Source organism: Hippocampus comes, unplaced genomic scaffold (assembly GCF_001891065.2).
Source record: "Hippocampus comes isolate QL1 unplaced genomic scaffold, H_comes_QL1_v1.1 scaffold202, whole genome shotgun sequence".
NCBI lineage: Eukaryota > Metazoa > Chordata > Actinopteri > Syngnathiformes > Syngnathidae > Hippocampus > Hippocampus comes.
In genome coordinates, this window is record NW_017805829.1 from 19602 (window position 1) to 41500 (window position 21899).

General features: G+C 44.9%; 1 long non-coding RNA gene across 1 annotated transcript in view; it reads right to left on the minus strand.

Moving 5' to 3' along the window:
- Window positions 1-10636: 10636 nt before the first annotated feature.
- LOC109526249 (uncharacterized) overlaps window positions 10637-21899 on the minus strand; it is a 20099-nt gene continuing 8836 nt past the window's right edge. Inside the window, exons 2-3 of the long non-coding RNA XR_002170293.1 lie at window positions 10870-10934; window positions 10637-10718 (exon numbers count right to left, since the gene is read on the minus strand). This is a non-coding gene — a long non-coding RNA (uncharacterized LOC109526249). The remainder of the gene's footprint in view (window positions 10719-10869; window positions 10935-21899) is intronic.

The window sequence follows — 21899 nt, forward strand, 5'->3', positions numbered from 1 at the left end:
ACGCTCCACTCGCGACCCTAAATCCTCGAACCGGTGAGCCAGCATGGAGACCGCGTCACGGAGTTCTGACAGCGCCTGGCCCTGCTGACTCACCAGTTGTTCTTGGCTGGCCAGGGCGGACAAAATCATCTTGGCATCCACGGGATCCATGGTGGCCGGAGAATTCTGTCACGTTACGAGTGAAGCGAGGACATGCTTCATTCGCAAACAAATGAGATTTTTTTTGGATCCCTTAAATAGCAGACCCCAACAAGAACTCCGTACAGAAAAATAATGTTTATTACAAGAATCGCAAGAGATAGAAAAAAGAAATCGCTGGTCCAAAGTGAGGACCACGAAAACACAAAAAACCCGATAACAAAAAGCGCTTGCACGAAAGGCAAGGATAAACTCGACACTATCAAAACGAAAACTGTACAACACAAAAGAAAACCGACGTCTAGAAGCAACAATCACGAGAACGAGAGCGAGAATAAATGACACATGGGCAAAAGCAGCGGCACGGCATACAATTCTCCGGCAAAGCAGAGCCAGAATGACGGTCCTAATATACCAGGTGCATAATGACAGATTGGCTGCAGGTGTGCAGCAGCAAGAATGCTCAGCCTGCCACCTGCTGCGGAAACCGGAACATGACAAACACCCAGGTACTTGTAAGAGGTTACCCTCGCTATGTCTGTACCTTGGATGTTCATCAGCGCAGGTGAGGACCGTTTCCTGCAGAAATCCACAACCAAATCCTTAGTTTTCCCGGGGTTGATCTGGAGGTGATTCTGCTGGCACCAGTCCACAAAGTCCTTCGTCAGTCCCTTGTACTCCCGATCGTCTCCCTCTGTAATGAGACCTACAATCGCAGAGTCATCAGAGAACTTCTGAAGGTGGCAGTTTGGAGTGATGTATCTGAAGTCCGAGGTGTAGAGGGTGAACAGAAATGGTGTCCCCTGCGGCGTCCCAGTGCTGCAGAGAAGCCTCTCTGACTCACAGCTTTGTGACCTCACATACTGCGGCCGGTTTGTGAGGTAATCTGTAATCCATGATGTGAGGTGTAGGTCCACTCCGGCGTGCCACAGCTTGTCCCCAGTAGGTTGGGCTGGATGGTGTTGAAGGCACTGGAGAAATCAAAGAACACGATCCTCACAGTGCTCCCAGCATTTTCCAAGTGTAACAGCGGAGAGTGGTGGAGGTAGATGATGGCGTCCTCCACACCGATGCCGGCTGGTAGGCAAACTGTAGCGGGGCCAGTGATGAGCTCACCAGCGGTCGCAGGTAGGCGAGGACGAGTCTCTCCAGCGTCTTCATCAGGTGAGACGTCAGTACCACTAGTCTGTAGCTGTTGAGCTCCTTCGGGTGGGGGCTCTTGGGCACTGGGACCAGGCACGAAGTTTTCCACAGCTGTGGAACTCTGCCCAGCCTCAAGCTCAGGTTGAACATGTGCCGGACAATGTCACACAGCTGGAGCAGGTCCTGAGGAGCCGGGAACTGATCTTGTCCGTATGGTGTTTGATTGCTGCTTTCGCTGCCGTGTACTGCCAGGTTGTTCCTTCTTGGTTTCTCTCCGACCCTTCTTTAGCCTGTTCATCAGCCATCTCATTGCCCATCACCCCGCAGTGGCTTGGACACCATGTAAAGGTTAGGGAACTCTTTCTTTGATGATAGAGCAACAATATCTCTTTCATCATCGTCTTGAAGTAGGGTGGAGGGATTCAAACTCTGGATCCGTTGTAGTGCTGCCTTACTGTCCCCAACAATCCTTATTTTCCTTCCCTCACACTCATCCCGGAGGAGATTCAGGGCCCGCGTGATCTCTTTCAGTTCCGCCTGGTATGAGGAGCACCAAGGGCCTGCTGGTATATTATGTGTTCCTAAGACATTTGGGTTAGTTGGGTGTCCCTCTGTTATAACAATCCCTGCTCCTCCATTGATGTTTGCTGCTGATGTGGATCCGTCCATGTACACCACTCGTCATATTTAGTCCACGTCTTGGCCAATCTGTCAATAGCAATTTTCCTATCTTTTTCGTGATCTTCACTCGCTCTAATTTGAAAACCAGGTTACCTATTGTCATCCATGGTGGTAGAAGACCTGGCAGATTTTGTGGTTTACCACTTTAGTTTTCCACCCTTGTTTCTGCGTTCGCTGTATGGTATCTTTTTCTGCTAGCATCTGGCGAGGATTGGATTCACTCAGCCTGTATGACTTCTCCAAAGCAATCGTATTTAGTTGTTTGGCCCTGGTAGCAATGGTAGGTAGATCTGCTTCAGCTAGGATAGCCTCTTTGGGGGTTGTGCGTACCTGTACAGTAATTGCCCTTCCAGCATCTCTCTGGCTCGCTTCCAGTCTCTCCAGTCCAGTCCCTGGTGTAGAAATCCATGGGGTCCATGCCGGCGCAGCATACTCAATCATCGATCTTTACAGCTGTGATGAAGGTAGATCATAAGGCCTCCTTATTGTAACCCCAGTCTGTGTTGGCCAATCGGCGCAAAGCTGCTGCCTGCTGCTTAACCTTTTGACTGATCTTGCTCACATGTGTGCTGAAGGTTAATTGCCGGTTGTTTGTAAACCCTAGGAATTTCGGGTTGGGGTTGTACTTCATACGACTACTTGATAGTGTTTGAGATGGTCTTCAATTGGCCTCTTGTGTGTTAGTCGAGAAAAAGGAGCATTCAGACTTGGGTGCCAAAATGTTCATCTTCCACTTAGCACCCCACTGTGTCAGTCTTAAACGTTCTGTTTGTAGTTCCTTTTCTGCTATTTGCAAGTGTTATGCGGCGAAACAGCAGGCCAGGTGAAAAAAGAATAAAAAGGCGATTCAGCCAGGATTCAGGAAGGCGATTTTCCAGTTTTCTTTATTTTCAGGAGTGACAGTTGACCAGTTTTGAGCAGCCCACGTGTAGCACTGCTGTCCAAATTGTCCGGCACGCAGTGACTTCCTCATTCATCTTTTAAAGGGAGTTCACTTGAGCTTCAGGCCAATCAGGTCCAAGCAACAATTGGCCCTTCCCAGGTGGTTGCAATCACCTCATCTGAAATAATTAGCATTCTACAAAGTGCATTAAGTACAACAGTTTTGGATGGAAAGAAATGTGCACCTTTCTTCCATCTAAAATCCACAAAAAAAACACTGAATTTTTAATACATGTCTTTCGTCATCATGACATCGCTCACCCCCTCTCCCCCAGATTCCGACAACCTCGACAAATAATCAGCAGTAACGTTTTTCTTACCCTGGCAATGCTCAATGGCGAACTGGTATGGCTGAAGGGCAAGACACCACCGCAGTATCCTGGCATTTTGGTGTTGCATGGAGTGCATCCACCTCAGAGCGCGATGGTCAGTCTGTAATCTGAATTTTCTTCCAAGGAGATAGTAACGAAGAGAGTCCACAGCCCATTTGATGGCTAGAGCTTCCTTCTCAATGGTTGAGTATCTCTTCTCCCATTCAAAAAGTTTCCTACTCAGGAACAGAATGGGTCTCTCCTCACCAGCACTGCCTTGCACCAGCACCGCACCAAGGCCAACATCTGAAGCATCCACTTGCATGAGAAACTCCTTGGAAAAATCTGGACTCTGCAATACAGGAGCCTGACAGATGAAAAACTTTAACGCCTTAAAAGCTCGTTCACAGTCTGCCGTCCACGGTAGAGGAGATTTAACGTTCTTCGTGAGATCTGTTAAGGGAGCTGCTAATGTGGCAAAATGTGGAATAAAAAACCTCCTATACCAACCAATCAGTCCAAGAAATGATCTCAGTTGCTTCTTGGTCTGGGGAATTGGTATTTTCTCCACAGCCTTCACTTTCTCCACCTGGAGCTTTATCTTCCCTTTCCCGATCAAATGCCCCAGGTAACTCACCTCTTCTTGTGCCCAGGAGCATTTCCTCTCATTAATGGTGAGACCAGCCGCCTGTATTTTTCCAAGGACAGTCTTAAGGTGCAGAAGATGGTCCTCCCAACTTTCACTGTATATCACGACGTAATCGAGATAGGCAGCTGAAAAACTGGAACAGTCCTTGAGGATAATGTCCATTAATCTTTGAAAGGTCGCAGGTGCGCCATGCAGACCAAATGGTAAAACTGTGTAGTGGAAGAGCCTTAACCCCGGAATCTGAAAAGCAGTGTATTCTTTACAGTTGGGGTCGAGCGGGACCTGCCAGTATCCTTTACAAAGATCGAGAGTTGTGATGAATTTTGCTCTACCCAATCTTTCCACAAGCTCATCAATACGAGGCATAGGGTAGGAGTCAAAACATGAGATGCTATTGAGCTTCCTCATGTCTGAGCAGAATCGTAGTTGAGATGAGTCCTTTTTGGGTACCAACACAAATAGGTTAGACCATTCACTTTTAGATGGTTCTATGATCCCCATATCGAGCATTGCTTGTACCTCCTGCTTCAGTGGTTCCACTGCCGCTCTGGAATCCTGTATGGTCTCAACCGCACAGGTTTATTTTCTTTGAGCACAATCTTGTGGGTGATGAGATCAGTTCGACCAGGTTTATCTTTGAATAGTGAAGAAAATGATTCCTTTACCTCTGCCACCTGAATTTGTTGCTCTGGGCTGAGGTGTAACGAGGTCACTTCAGGATTACTCCCTTCCCTCGTGGGTGTCATCTCAGCCTCATCCATCTCCTCTGTTTCAGTCTCTGGAATTTGTCTGATGAAGAGACTTTGGGAGCTGGGTATCTTCGATTGCTTCTCGGCATATAGCTTCAGCAAATTCACGTGAAGAATCTGCTTCTTCTTTTGTTTGTCAGGGCAGAGAATCTCATAGGTGACGGGTCCTATTTTCCTGGTCACAGTGTATGGGCCCTGCCACTTTGCCAGTAGCTTACTTGGTCCAGTAGACAACAATATTAACACCTTCTGTCCAGGGTGCAAATATCTCTTTCTGGCATGTTTATCATACCATACCTTTTGTTTTTTCTGACTCTCCTCCATATGTTTCTTTGCCATGTCTCTGAAATTCTCCAACGTGTCCCTCATTTGAAGAATATAGGAGATGACACTGTATGAGGTCGCCGGTCGCCTCTCCAGCCACCCAGTTCTCCTTCAGCATGTCCAGGGTTCCACGGACCTGTCTACCATAAAGCAACTCAAAAGGTGAAAACCCAGTTGACGCCTGGGGCACTTCTCGATAAGCAAATAACAGAAAAGGCAGCCATTTGTCCCAGTCTTTACCAGTGTCATGAATGAACTTCCTCAACATTTGTTTTAACGTCCTCGCTGACTTTTTAGCTGGTGCTACCATCTGACAAGTGCCACATAGCCTGCAATATTCCTGCACATCTTTATATAGCCCTGGCCAATAGAATCGCTGACTGACTCGGTCATATGTTTTTGCCTGTCCGAGATGTCCTGCCCATGGAATAGTGTGTCCTAAATATAGAATGAGCTGCCGGTACATGGTTGGAATGACCACTCTAGGTGTTGCTGTGTCAGAGATGTACAGTAGATCATCTTTTAATATAAACGGGTCCCCAGTGATTCCCTGCAAGCTCTTTTTGCCACCCACTGGCACCCCATCAACTTCAAAAACCTCAAACAGTGATTTCAAAGTTGGATCATTTTTCTGATGTTCTCTAAAATTCTCAGGAATCTGCCACTCAGGTTTAATGACTGGGTCCTCAATACTAGTCTGTATTGGGAGGTTAGTAGGAACACTTCCCTGGTTCTTTTCCTGCCTACGTTGCCGTCTAGTTTTCTTTACCTTGCCTCCTGCTTGGACAAGTGTATCATCAAGATTAGGTAACGGTTCCAATCCTTTAGTTTGAGACCTAGTGACTGCCATGAATGTGCAATCTTTAGAGATTTTCTAGACAACATGGTCCAATATAGGTAAGTCATCTCCCAAAACAACATCATCATATAAATTCTTCAATACACCAACATTAAGTGTGAAAATTTGGTCCTCAATCCCAAAAGTCATATTGGTCGTGGGATAATCCTGACTGTCACCATGAACACAAGTGATATTTACAACCTTCTCATAATTGAGCAAGTCACTACTGAATAAATTAGCTTTAACTAGTGTTTGATTGCTGCCTGTGTCAGCCAGTGCTTTTACCACTTTCCCATTTACAGTTACAGAGATTGTATGTCTATGTCTACAATGATTTCCCTGTGGAAATATTTCTTGCCCCGCTTTAGGTACAGAACAAAACTCTACAGATTTGGGTTTTCGTACAGGACACATGGAAGCCTTATGGCCAGGTTGTTGACAGTTGAAACAAATAAAGTCACCTTTTGGTTGTAACTTTGCAAACTGTCTCCGAGCCCCAATGTCAGCATTACCCAAGTCTGCCTGTCCTTCATACTTGAGCTCCACAGTTGGCCCCTTCTTCCTGTAGGGCTCCCGGTGTGCTGCCATGTAGCGCTCTGCCAACTCCGCTGTTTCCTCTCCAGTCTTAGGATTATGCTCCTTTACCCAAATGCGGACCTCAGGTTGCAGAACTCTCAAGTACTGCTCCAGAATGACAACTTCTCCAATCTGGTCCTTGCTGCGATGGTCTGGGCGCATCCACCTCCTGTACAGTGCTTTTAGTCGATTATAACTTTCTTTGACAGTCTCTCCCAAGGGAACGATGGTGCTGGGAAACCTCTGCCGATATGTTTCTTCAGTAACATTGTATTTGAGTAACACTGCTGCCCTAATAGCCTCATAGGACTCTGCCTGCTCTTCATCCATGCCAGCATATGCTTCAAGTGCCCTTCCAGCCAATAAGGTCACTATTCTGGCAGCCCACTCATCATGCCTCCACCCCCAGGTTTTTGCTATTCTTTCAAACCTAACAAAAAAAACTTTCTGCATCCTCTCCAAGATCTGGGATTCTGGGTTCTGACATCCTGGTAATTGCAGTTTGACTTACAGTGGAAAACTGTGGAGAATGGGCATGTGGTAGGTAACCCTGAGTTGGAGTTCCTTGTGCCGGAGGAAGGTTTGTCAGCCTAAATATTCCAGGGTCAAGGGTTTGAGCCTGTGATTTTGGAGGGGGATAATGTTGACTTGTTTGGCCATCGAATGTCCGGTCTTGCTTCCTGGTGTGCATCTGATCTCGTTAACTCATTGATCTGATCAATCAACATTTCCTCTCTACGTTTAGAATATTGCATGAAGTCTCTCATTTCTTTAACAATTCTCTCATCTAGTGGATCTCTGGTCGTACTCACTGTCAAAGTCTTAGGCCGAACCACTGGTTCCGTGTCACTTCCCTCAGCTCCACCCTGGGCTTGGGAACTGTCTGATGCATCAGGGAAAAAGGCAACAGCTTCTTTTCGGGGTAACTCAAGCTCCAGGCTTCCCGCAGCCTCTTCAGCGCTCTCCGGTTGAGTCTGGTTTGGCTGTGCTGCACGGCTTCTTCCTCTTCCCACATTCCTCACCTTGGCTTCCTCTTTTCTTTTCCCACTTCAGCAAGGCGTACCAATCCCACCGCTGCCACCAATTGTTATGCGGCGAAACAGCAGGCCAGGTGAAAAAAGAATGAAAAGGCAATTCAGCCAGGATCCAGGAAGGAGAGTTTTCTTTATTTCCAGGAGTAACAGTTGACCAGTTTTTGAGCAGACCACGTGTAGCACTGCTCTCCAAGTTGTCCGGCACGCAGTGACTTCCTCATTCCTCTTTTGAAGGGAGTTCACTTGAGCTTCAGGCCAATCAGGTCCAAGCAAAAATTGGCCTTTCCCAGGTGGTTGCAATGAACTCCCCTGAAATAATTAGCGTTCTACAAAGTGCATTAAGTATCACACAATAACAGCTGTGGATGGAGAAAAATGTGCACCTTTTTTCCATCCAAAATCCACAAAAAAACAGAATTTTTGATATATGTCTTTTGTCATCATGACACTAGGCAAAAAATATAAAAGAAATCCAATTAAAAAGTCTCGTGCTAAGTGAGCATGACTTCACACGAACAAAACTCTCTTTCCGGTCTACCACGTGTTCTTAAACCGCTCGGTGAATTACATCATTGCGCACCGTTGCTAACCTCAGCATAATAATTACAATAAATCTTTGAATGAGAATCAAATGTGAAACAATCAAATGGAAAAATCAGTGAATACTGTAACTGAGCATGTCTTGTGCCTTGTGACCACGTCTTATCATACCGCGCACCATTCGTAACCCGAAAACATCGGCACAGTCTTAAACCGAGGACCATTTTTTGAAACGTATGCACGAATGAGGCCTGTCCGCGGAGGCGTGAAGTTGCCTTTTAATAACATGCCGGCAGATGTCACTTTTTTAATCTCGGTGTCGTAAATTATTAAACCGCTTTTCTTCCCCCCTGTAGAGCCTGAGATAGTGTGGTCTTCTTATTCTTTTCTGAAACTGTATTTGTGGTCCTTTATGTAACAGTTGGACTTAACAGCTCTCCAACTGACGTTACTGAATGGAAACTGCACTGAGACTAAATATCAGTCGCTAAAGTGATGTCATTTAAGCTTCCGCAGTAGCTGTGAAAGCTTCTGAAAGCTGTAACATGCCGAGAGAAAAGGAAAGTAAGGCGGCGTGTTATTGTGGGCAAATCGACTCCAGCTGAGCCCGAGTGTGCGGATCAATAAAAATCATCAAGACGGCGGTTGAAAAATCTCGATTCGTGCCCGTGCACCTCATTCCGTCTTTCACCTCCTCCGTCTGGGAGAAATGTCAGGAGAACAATAAATGTATAAAAAGGTCAGCGGCGTACTAACAGACCCTTCCGAGATTTCATTACGTGTGCTGCTGGCTGTGGCGGCGGCGCTCGGGCAGCAGCGCTGACATTTGGTTTGTTTTTACACCGTGTCGAGTCTCGCACACTTGTAACTCCTATTAATGTCAGAGGCAAAGATCTCGGGGGCAGCGGGGTTGAGTTTATGACTACCGTGTGGAAGAAACAGCCAAACGGCGCTGCTGTGACTCAAACCGCACGTCTGCCATGGACAATATAATCAATAAGCGAAGAAAAAGAGGTAAAGTGGGAGGGAACTCTTTTGCTGACTTTTAGCTGTAGTCCAAGAAGTTTAAAGTTTGGTTATGTTGCCTGACTTTGTGCAACCAATCAAGGCAGCTGATATCAACTATAAAAAAAGCATTTGACTGCATTTACTTGATTCGCTCGGGCCAAAATGGACAATCAATGAATCTATTTTTATTTATTTTTCTAATGGGATGCCAGAAGCTCTGTGAATGTTCTGAACTTCTGTTTCAAGCCAGTGTCTTTGAACTCGGTTCTTCTTCCTCAGATCACAATCTGGTTGAGATTGAATCAACGCTGCCTCTGCTGACTGTCGCTAGGAACTACACTTCATTTCCACACACCAAGTTCATACAAACATTTGACAGCTTTGCCAAGCGCCACGTGTAACCAGTTGTCAAAAATTTTTAAATCTGTTGGAAGAGGTCGAAGCAAGATCTGTGCTGACACAACAAGATCCACTTGCCAACCCAGCAATTTTCAAATAAGCAGATTATCTCAAAAGAAGAATCACATCAATTTTAAAAGACAAATTGAGCCAGGAGGCTTATGATCATTAGAATCGAAAATGAGATTAGTTCACATTTTCTGTCATTTAAAAAAAAAAGGCTTTTGCTGACTGAAAATGACATCATAGTTTGCTCAGGGCTCAGCTCACGACCAATCGCGGCTCAGCTTGCGAACATCACATGACCAAGACCAGAAACCCTTTTCAGTTGATCAGTGGCCGTCGAATGAGAAGGATAAAAAGGGGTGGATTTTGCTGCTTGATTCATATTGCACAAACGCAATATTAATCATCATACCATGTTTAGATTATTGGGGGTGCGTAAAACATTTTGTAAAGAAAATTTTTTAGTTGATTTCCCCTTGAACAATCTATTTTTTTCCCCCCCAAGGATACCACACGACTGTCGCCATAGCATTTTTTTGCTGAACGAGTTTATTTTCATTTGGATCCTTTCATAATCTCATCAGATATGATCATAATAGTCACCTACACGTTTTTGTTGGGTGTTTTTTTTTTTTTTTTTTTTGGTGTGGGCAATTTCAACTCTAGTTCCTCTTAAATAGAAGGATACCACATGGGTAAAGTTGGATTTTGACACTTCAGACGTTCCGCTTTAAAAGTCGACCTGGCATTCAAATCATCGCCCTTGGGTTTTGAAGTTGGTATTTTGGTCATCGAATGAATGTGAGGGTGAGTCGACACAAAGCTCAGGCACAGTTAACCCCAGCTCAAGCCATCCGACACGCATTTAAAGAGAGTAGCGCTAACAAATCACATGACTTTGTATGAAGAGATCCATGTGCGTGAAGAGACAACTGCAATTTATCACCTCGGCCATATGAAGACATCAAACTAAAAAAAAAAAGTGGTCCAACAATGCCTCGCTGGGTCGCCGGCTTTTGCGATGCATCAAAAACGAAAGAACGCCGAGATGATGTACTCGCTCAATCGCTTTGAGCTCGTCACAGCTCATAAATTACCATCAAGTTATTTTTTCACATGGAATCCGACTGCTTGGGCTGGAAGATCCGTTACCCAGAAGATCTGAGATTGCGTTTGGTCATACGACTGCGGCGGCGCAGGTTAATAAAGTTTGGGCGGTGGCGTGTAAATTGTCAATTTGCCTCGGCCGGATGCTCGAGGGGTTGGGGGGAGAAAACATTGGCCGGGTGACTCAATTGACACTCCTCTCCGGGTCAGAGGTTAATGAATGATTACTGCGCTCTCCCAGCAGGCGTTGTCCGCTCTCCCGTGGCCGGCCTGCTGAAAGAAAGTCAATTTAGCCCCAGATAAATCCCAAGGAGATAATTTGCTGTGATTTAATCAAGTGCTGAAGTGATTGCGGCGGACAAGGCAAACATAACTAAGAGGAATTGGTTTATTGATCTCCTTGATCGCCGCACTTACCTACCAAATGTTTCATCTGTAGAGAGAGGTGGACTGGCCAGCCATTACCACACTTTACCAGTCGACCTCCTGCAAGTATGAAACATAAACACAGAGAAGGACACCGGGTGGGGCGCAGACCACCGCCAAGATGGAGAAATTGTGGTCTAAATATCAACGCAAAAGGATTCCTGACAGCCCTGCGATTGGCTGGCAACCAGTTTGGGGTGTACGCCGCCTGCTGCCCGAAGACGGCTGGGATAGGCTCCAGCATACCCGCCACCCTCGTGAGGACAAAGCGGCACGGATAATGGATGGATGGATGCCCGACAGATTCAAAATAAATCCGTCTGCAACTGCGTTTTAACCCTTTCAGGGGCAGCGGTTACTACAGTGGACAGCTAATCGTGTTATCAGGTTTACCAGATTTACAGTATGAGCTACAAGTGTTTCAGAAGATGAGGATGACATTTTGTTTCAGCCATCATACACAGGGAGTTATAAAAATACAAATAAAAAAAAAATATATATACAAATAAGCAACATTTGTGAAACTAAGCCTGCCACTGTGCTGTTTTTATGATATAAACAATTGTATTTATTCATAGTTCCTTTGTAAATAAATAACGACATACTTGAATCGTTACTGAAGGTTGATTATCCCGTTTTATAGATTTTTCATACATGCACTCACTGGAACTGATTAAATTGCCCGGTAGTAATTGATTGTTTTTTGATATAGTGGTTCAGAGTTTGCAAATTTAATTTGTTCCGAGACTCTGGTCATGAAGAAAAATGTTGCAGAACCATTTTTTTTTTAATTGAAACGAATGGAAACAGAGTTCCTCAGTACCAGCCTCAGAATCAAATTTTGTATGCAGTCAACCTTCCTTTCATTTCATCTGCAATAGTTTTGCAAAGTGATTCAAAAATAAAAGGGAGATGAATTAGAAATTGTTTTTGGGATGTTGTTGTCCATCCCGCTGCCGCTTCATACAGATGCTGCGGGTTCAATACCGAGCTCTGGATAAAAGTTGAGTGGGCCGCATGATGAAGGGCATCTGATGACGACTTGCTGTGGTGACCTGTGATGGCACAAAACAAAAGTTGCAACAATCTAAATCTACTGGGTTCTTGATCGGCAGATACTGTACTCTGTGTTTCAGAATTAACTCACTAAGAAACTAAGAAATTTGGGAAAGGAAAAAAAATAAATGACAGGACTTGTGTTTCAATAAGTGGACGAGATAAGCAGAGGATAGTGTTGCCATTGTCGCGGCATCGATACCAACTTTGAAACACGTTATTGGCACGAACGTGTCGGCCCGTGTGACCTCAACTCGACGACTCCCGCTGGCTCCCTGACCCCGCCGGGCCAAATGGGAGGAGCGGCGGAGTTCAGTGTGGATTTGATTTCACTCGGGGACCAGGTGCGGGCTTTGTACTTGCCACGAACCGTGCTGGTGCTCCGGCCATGCCGTCCACGGCCCCATTATTCAAGCTTCGCGTCAGCAGGCGGCGTGACAACATGTCAGAATCTACAAAGGCACCCATACACCACGACTACATTACGTAAGAATACAATGAGCTTTAATAGTGGGCAGGGAGACTCCATGCTTCATTGTGTGCCAGTAGGTGTTGCTGTTTTGGTTAGCAAGAGAGTTCAAATAGTCTCAGCAGTGAATTGCTCAACAATGCTTACAGTAAATGAGGGAGTTGCAGGTATCACCTGTTTATTTATTTATCAATTTTTTTTATTCTGTCAGGCCTTTTTTTGTCTACTGTAACAGACCATCTTACGTTGTTTAAGGTTTGTTTCCAAAATAAGGTTTGACGTACTGTAGGTTTGATAGAAGGATGCCCTTATTGACTCCAATGCTCCCCATTTATCAGGGTATGGAGTTGTTCTGGCCCCTCGGCCCCTTGGGGGGGTTAAGGTTTAAGTAGAAGATGCAACCAGGTGACATATTGTAGGGAAGGCCACTTTTTGAAGAAATACAGTGCCAGTAAATTTTTAAGCTCTGGAAACTTATTTAGAGTGATTTTATCGACCAAAAGTACCACGTTCTTCTCCCTGTTTAAAAAAGTGTTTTCAAATAAGGCGGTCGTGCAGTTTTTGTGAAGGCAATGAGTAAAAAACAAGCACGGGATGGCCTTCAGGAATGAAAGTTTCCCGAATGGCCGATGTATTTCCGGGCCGGTACTGGCCATCACAGCCGCTCACAGCCATCCAGCATCTGCCCTCCGCCCCCCGTCGACGATTATTTTTCGGCAAGTTATGGCTGACATCAATGTCTATGCCTGGGCCGAAATTTGGTCCCGGCACATCTCTGTGCTCCAATGGTCGCTGAAATTGCCGTGAAATTAGATATTTTGTTTGCCTTATGTCATGAAATGTTCACTATTTAATCGGGACCTAATCCTTATTTAAAATTCCGGGGGTTGCCAAAAGTTGGAAACTTTCTGTTGGACTTCATGGGAATTTATGGAAATTGATACAGGAATTTATGAAACCACACGGGATTAGAAAGGAATTTTTAATTAATAATAGGGAATTGAGATGTAGTCTGGGAACACGTATTTAAAGTTAAACATGATCCTGACTAAAACAACCAGAATTCATGCAACTACAGTGGTACAGAATCTTGACGTATGAGTGCCCCAAGTTCTTTTTATTTGCTTGTAATGTGAGCTAAGATTTGAGAGTCTTGGCTCCACTGCAGCACGAGTGAAGTGAAAGAAAAAATGGCCATATGATGAAGGGGCTACAATGCCCTTGCATGTGGGCAAGGAAAGCTACTATATCTATTTTGCAAGGTTGTCTGCTCATGACAAAATTTGTGCTTAATTTAACATGATACCTTTCTATTAAATGAGCCTCATTTCCTGGTAATTCCCATCGTTCTCATGGAAAAGTTCCAATTTCAAATGTTTACAAAATTTGCCAGTCGCTTGAAATTTTTCCACAAACATTACCAGAAATATTGCGGGTAAAAAAAAAACAAACTTCCACCCCTTAGCAATCCACTTAAATGTCATTATTTCTTTGAGCGTGGACGTATTCGTGTTGAGGTGCGGTTAAGCGTCGCTCACGCCGTTTTATTTGGCCGACCTGATGATATGCGAGGCCCGCATCTGCTTCCTAAATCACAGATGAGATCAGCGGATCACGGCGCGAGCCCAAATGCCGGCTCGAGGCTTCATTTCTCATGGTGGTGCTGGACAGTTGTCCTGTGGATTAATGGTTCGCTGAAGACCCGAATCAGAGCCAGATGAAAGCCACCAAAAGGGCCCTCATTTTTCCCCATTAATCATCCTTGTTTTCTTTGCGCTGATCTTTTCACCCTGTTTTTAAGTACCTGTCCCTTATCCAGAAGGGGGCTCGTCCAGGGTCCAAGGGGCCAACTGGAGGCCTGTCAGATACACCTCCCCATCCTGCCCCCTAACCCCCCGCCCCCTCTCCCTCATCGACTCCTCCCGGCTAGTCCCTGGAGCGCAGAATCAGGCCCTCGGGTTTAATGGCTTTTGTAATGGCAAATTATACCGTGTTACAAGGGTAAGATTAATTGAAGTGCGCTCTCGGGCCGTTGCACGGACGACGGTGTAACATGAGAGCTTGGCGACATACTAAAAAAAAAAAAAAAAAAAACGGAGGCGGCTGTCTGGTCAGGCGAAGGTATCCGAGACTCCTGACCTCTTGTGACGTTTAACCATAGCTTGTGTTTTGGTTACCCCGAGGGGGCCGTCTGACTCTGAAAAAATATCATCATCATTTGTAAAATTAACCAATTGTTTTGTCACATTTTTCAACACCGCCATCATTCCTGCACTAATAGATTGTTGAGAGGCTGTGAACTTTGCTCCCAATCCGACATGAGTGTTGTTACTGTAAGATGCGCGAGTGGACGATGCTCCGTTGTTATTGCAGCTTCAAGGTTTTGATTTCAAATATGGGCCCAAAACCGTATTGAACAACACATTCATACAAGGCACAGCATCCATAAAAAAATATACAATCTTTAAGAAAATATTGACAGGGAAGTTTATTTACTCACCCTCATATGTCAGGATGAGAGTCTATTAGAAATAAGTCTCCCCTTAATTGGACCCATTTTTACGATAATATTGAACTGTTACCAGTAGAGTAACATTTACTTGGAGTTTCAAACAGAATAAAAATGACAATTATGGAGAAATGCAGCAAAACACCGTCAGGAACTCAGGCAGACAAGGAGGAGTTAATAAGTCACGTCGCTCCCCAGAAAACATAAACATGAAGGCACACAACATGTTTACAACGTACTGTAAACAACTTACACACTTGAGTTTATCCTGTTTTGAGTTGAGACTAAGGGCTCTATATTCATGCCTAGCGCAAGATCGGCGAACGGCGTAGCACAAATTTGTACATGGGCGGGCTAGGCTCGTTTTAGTCTTTTCACAGACACGCACAGAGCTTGGCGCAGGTGGAATCAGGCGTTTTGCGCCATTATGGGTGTGAACACAGCCGACTTGATTCACAGCCAATGAAAGTGGTTCCTCAAATTCCTTTTAAAATGGATCTGCGAGCGGTGCAGTCCTTGACACGGCGTAAGGAGAAACTGATTTGCTGGAGATCGATGTGTGCAGAGTACGTTTAGAAGGGACCGCAAGGAGACTCCACAGGCGGATCGTCGTCAGCCAGGGAGATTACAGAACACCGTTCTGAAGTTGGCGCTTGGAGACTACATTCCACCTCGATCGGTATATAATAAATATAATAATACAAATAATGTGTTCACTTAATTGTAGACCTGATCCCAGCAAGCGTCAAGTCTACTTTCAGCCACCGAATTGTCAGGTGCACTGGGGGCCTGTCAAAGGACACGCCCTCGGTACACCGGAACGCTCACCATGGTGTGGAACCCTCTGCCAAATGCCCAAACAAAGCGCGTGGCCCTGGCGCGAAAATCACTCGTCAGTTTTTGCACTCAAGCGCACCTGCGCTCGTCTACGAATACAGAGCCCTATGCGGCAGACACTCCATCTATTGGACGATCATGCTGACGTCCTTTTACTGGTGGAAATGTGACTATGAGCTTCAATGCTTTGAGTAGCCAAACATGAGTAAGATGCTGCACTGCGTAATCCCGACGCACTCCAATAGTTTGGACGGACGGGGAGACCGTCAATCAACTGCCAAACTAATGAGGTGTCCCCCAGCTCGAGATAAAAGTAAAGTCTCACGGCGAGAGACTCAACCTTTTCACACTCGCCACACCTCAATCAGTGTGTTGGAACGTGGCGACATTTAACTGCTCAAATCTGCGGTCCACGTGCATCAAATTTGCATTTTGCGACTTTGAGAAAAGTGGAGCGTCTCGGTGAGTTTTTACCCCCCGAACAAAATTTGACCTCTTTGAAGAATGCGGTGAAGCATGAGGAAGAAGGGCGGGCGGGGAACGAGAAATGCAAACGAAATGGGAGGCCGAGCACCCCGCACATATCTCATCTCTATTAACGGGTTTACAGGTGACCCCAGGGATCCTCGTAAAAGTTTACGTGGAGGTTTCAGTTGGAGCTCTCTTTCAAAGAATGAAAGAAATTGGTTGCTTTATGGTTCGCCTTCAGAATTTTATGGCATGTTTTACTTAAGTTCTCTCTCGTTTTTTTTTTGAACAGATCCTGGTTCCAATTAGTGAAGGAGCAGAGCTGGCGGCGGCGAAAGCGAGCACCTCTCAGTGCTCTCCGGCCGGCTAAGACGACGGCGGAAAAGAATGAAGGGGACTCTTAAATAATGGTTGATTTCGGAGGACACCTTGAGGTCAAGTGTACGGGCAAAATGCGGTCACGAGGTCGGCCCTGTGGCCTTCGTTTGCAGGTGAAAATGTGGGAAAGTCAACGCAGAGAAAACTGATCTGCTCTTGCTCTATTAAGTGGATGTTTGGCAGAGTTCGGTGTGGACGTCTCAAACTTAATTTACAATTAACCCCAGATTTTTCCAAGCACTTTGTCTTCGGGCCAACAAAGTTCTGCGAGGATTAAGTTTGGAATTTGTGGTTCTTGACAAGAGATGCTAGCCCTTATCGCTATTAGCGTGAAGTATGTGTTTTGAGAAGATACCGGAACCTTGAATACTATTTTACCTTGACGATGGAATTAGATGATGGCATCGCGATAGCCACTGAAATGTGGTAATATGGAAGCAACTAAGGGTGGAAGGACTTCACATGTTCTGTAGTCGACGCTAAGGTGATGGTAGCCCAAGCCACATCAATTCACCAATGATAATATTGATTTTTTTTCAACTCGCTATCTCCGCTTTTGCCAAGCAAGCTTGCTCGCTCACTTTCTACCTTTCCATTTAATCTTTTCCATTCTTGACAACTGAGCTTTTAGGTCTGAGTCGAGTTTGAATCGCTTTGATGCAGTGTGGTTCGAGTCGGGTGTGTGAGTCGATGGTATGGGTTGAATGAGCAAAGCTGTCCGGCGACTGGAACGTGACCCAAGTAGAGCCGAAGTCGATGAATCAATGGTGTCATTGAGACTGCGGTTTTTCAGCATAGCTCAGTGGTCCCCAACCGTTTTGTGTCCAAAACAAGGTTTCATGAAAACTGTGCTGCAAGATGAGACATCACGGCCAGGCTAAAGAAAATGAAGAATTTCTCGGTTTCTATTTCACTTGTCATTTTCGCAGTGTTGCCTTTGTTTCTGGCTGCCAGTCTCCCTGCTCCGCTGGTCGGACTATTTTGGGATGAGCGCCGATCTGCATGGATGAGGCTCGTACTCTGATAGCTATTGTGATCTGCAACCAGCTTATTTGCACATTTTCAGCCGCACACAGCTGTGTCAAGACCATATTGCCTCGCTGTTGGCGCTCCGCATAGCGGTAGTCAGGTGATGACATCGGCCAACTGGAAGGCGAGGTGCGATAAAACATGATTGGTTGGCTTCAAGTTTTTGACGATGCAGAATTATTATCAGTTCAACGTCGAGTAGGCGGCTTAGGAGAATATAAATCAATAGGCATAGTATGGGTAGGAATTTACTGCAGTCGGTGTTTAAGCAAGAGTCTGAAAAATATTGTAGGTATTGCAAGTTCAACTTGAGATCAAGGTTAGGCTGTCATCACCTTTACACCGATCATAATTAATGATGGGAACTTTCATTTCGGAATTTCCCAAATGACGGATTGACAGCTGAAATCAATTGACGTCAGAAGTAAATCATTTTTATTTTGCCAACACATTGGCCACTGACAAACGTTCCGGTCGACGGGACGCTTTGGATCGAGTGGCGGACTCGCCGCGGACTCGCCGCCAAGGCCTCCTCTGTCCCACCATCAGGCAAGAATTACATTTCTCTCTGTGGTCCGGTTTGGATTTGGGGATAAACAGGAAAGCCCAGGCAGAGCTTTGGACGGCGAAGGAGCCAGAACCGACGGAGCAGAAAAAGAGATCAGGCTGGGTACAATTGGTTTTAAAATTAGAACCACTTGGGACTCAATCATTGAATGGACTGTGAATCCAGAATTTGTCAATGATTGAGCATAATCATCCCAAGTGGACTCTTTCAGTCCAAGCCACGCAATAGTGCAGAGCTTTTCCAGCCTAATGCAAAGACAAAATGAAGTTGCGTGTTTCAAAAAGCCTAAGTGATTATTGTAAGTGACATGTTGTATGCGGCCGATCTGCAGCCTGGTGAGTCAGCTGCTCTGCTGCCTATTATAGCCACTGCAGACAGGAAACAACCACTGTGTTATTGATGTAGTTCCTTCCCAAAGCTTGGCACAGAGGCACACAGGACATACGCAGGGATGTGTGTGAGTGGTTTGAAGTCCCACTCATACAAATCTACTTCCACATCAACTTTTCAGCAATATTTTCTTTGTTACTTGATTTAAATGTATCCTACTTTACACAAAACTCTGAATACAATCAAACAGTATAGAGCTAGCATTGGAAATTTACACAGAGCAAATCGCCCCCAATGCAGCATCCATAATCAGATAATTAACAACATCATTAACAGTGTTTTGTTTAAAATATATATTTTTAAAAACTCAACATTGATCATGGCGTTCAACAAAATAGTGTCAGGGGTTAAACTCGCTGTACTGTGTAAACAGAGTGGCGGGGTCGTAACAGCGGGGATCCAGGACAATTCCTGAGCTGTAACAAGAGACATCACATCAAACTGTATTTGCCTTCTTGCACAGATCCCGATATACCGTGCTATATGCGATACACTCCTGACCTGACATTGAGTTATACCTTGTAACACACAGCTGCCTCTGATGTGGTTCTAATTGCCTTTAAGCTATGAATATAACACAAACTATGATCCCCAACCATTTCATATCTAATCATTTTAATGATACAGAATAAAGAATACAGTATATGACCATGAGTATTATTTATATTGACTGCTTCTATGTTACTGCACTGTTTGTGTTCAAATCTCCATTGTTTAAAGCAGGGGTTCCCAAACCGCGGCCCGTGGGCCAGATGCGGTCCACCTCCACATTTTGCCTGGACCCTTGAACAATTCCCAGTGATGCATAATTTTTTTTTCAGTCTGGACACGTGATCGAGACTCATACATGCATAGAACGTAAGATTCTACTCCACCCTTCTGCAGTCTGTGCCCTATCTGAAATCCCACCCTCCAAAAAAAAAAAAGAAATCCTGGACATACTCCTGTCAAATAAAATAGAATAATGGCAAAAACATTAGGGAAGAGACAAATTTATTGAGAATGCAGGGTATTTAGCAAGCTGTGGACAAACGATTATTATCATTATTATAATTTTTTTTGCTCAATGCAGAGATAGTTGGTAGATATTGCATTAATTCGGTTTCTTAGTCTGCATGCTTTCTGGTTTTCACAGTGAAGTTGATGAGGGGGAGCTGCAAAACAGTAGTTTCTACAAGAAATTTACATGAACATGGTCTTTTTTCTGTGAAAAATTTAAAAAGGGTTATTTGGTTATTATTGATTTCATAAATAGTGTTATTTATTTGATTAATAGTGTTATTATTTATTTTCAGATGGTTTTTCAAGATCCCAGGAAGGGTAAATATTAATAAATGTTTACATTTAGACAGTTCTACGATCGTCACACTTGTTACAAACTGACCCCGACCCCCGTCAGAGAAGGGCCAAGTTATTTGGCCCTCACAGGAAACATTTTGGGGATCCCTGGTCTTAATGGGTTATAACTGATGCAACATCCATGCTAATTTTGTTAGCCTGTCAATAATGTTTTGCACAGACACTTGTTATGTGGTTTGATTTAACACCCAATGTAATTTTGCTTTGTCTTCTTGGGTGTGTGTGAAGGAATGGCATTAAACAGCAAATCAGCTGAGCAACGGCTTGTGTCTTAGAAAACTCTTCACTCTTAAGTGGAGGTACATTCTGTTTATCTCTTCCTATAGTTTCATTATACATTACAGTCCAACCCGCATACTCACAGTTCGGCACTGGTGGATTTACATTCTTTAAACAAAAATGGGGTTGTTTTTTTAGGGGGTTCATTTTTTTCCCCCCGTTTCTCTTTTTTTTTTGTGGAAGACGTATACAGTAATTGAATGTTTATCATTCATTTCAGGGTGTATCAATTATATGCACAATTCTCATTATTCCCGGTCCCTATCCCCCGCGAATAGCGGGGGTCGACTACAATTTTCTTCAAAGCACAATTAATCACGGATTAATTGATTTGTTTCTCATTTTGTCCACCCGACACACAAAGAGACAAAATGGAAGGAAAGAAAATGTAATGATATATAAGAGAGAACAAGTGTGTGTGTGTGTGTGTGTGTGTGGTTGTGGGGGGTGTGGGCGGGGGGTGGACTAGGGGGGTTAAAAAAAGCAAGTGTGAAAAGAGAATCCAGGGAGTGCAGGAAGCAGCAAGGGGCCAAGCGAGGATTTTTGGCTTTATTACATCCTAATACGTCTTCCATCTTGCGCCAGCGAGCAGAGGAGCGCAGAGACATAATTATATCCCCTCCGCGGGCCGTCTCCCTGTATTAGCGTCTCCTCTAGTTCACTGGCTGCGACAGAGACAAATGAGAGAGTTTTTCCAGCGGATCATTCTCATCCGTTACTGCCAGTTCCGTGTGATGGATCGCCAGCGCCAAAGCGGGCCAATAGATCATGGCGTAAAAGAGACTCGCTCGCCTGGCCCAGCTTCACAGATCATCACCCGTCTAATGCACACTTGGGTTAAGAGTCAAATCCCCTTAGTTGCTGTGCCCGGCTTGCACGCCCGCACCGACGTCTCTCCATGCACCGTATCCTCCCTCCCCTTTTGCTCACTTTCCTCTCACCGCAGTGGGCCGATTAAGCTGAAATAAATGGCTTGCAATTGTTCCGCTGACCTGCACGGGTAGTACTGCTGTGCCACAATGTGGCCTGAAGTAATTAGCTCAACTTGAATGAAGTCCGTTCAATGAAGCCATCACGTGTTCACCATGAAATGACACCTTCCAGGTTCTGAATTTGCATCTTGGAGCCACTTCCGAAAGCATCATCAGTTCCTTTCCGCGGATCGCGCTCGAAAAATAAGATACTGTACTGTAAGTTGTGTGGTGATGTTAAATAATCAAGATACAGATACAAATTAGCCGTTGCTTCATGTGGAAATGCAAAAGGCAGAAAAAATTGATGTGATGAATGGTCGTTTTTTTTTTTGTTCTCTAAAATGCCTAATGGGATGGGATAATCTCTCCAGGAATATAGCTCAATTTATTGCTGATGTCATGCTGAACCTTGGTGAAGTCTATCCACATTAGCTTCTTCACAAATTCAGATGCACATTAGCATAAGATATACTGGATGTGGAAATGCATCCATCCATCCATTTTCCGATCCGCCTTATCCTCACAAGGGTCGCGGGGGGTGCCGGAGCCTATCCCAGCCGTCTTCGGGCAATAGGCGGGGGACACCCTGAACTGGTTGCCAGCCAATCGCAGGGCACACACAGACGAACAACCATACACGCTCACACTCACACCTAGGGACAATTTAGAGTGTTCAATCAGCCTGCCATGCATGTTTTTGGACTTGGGA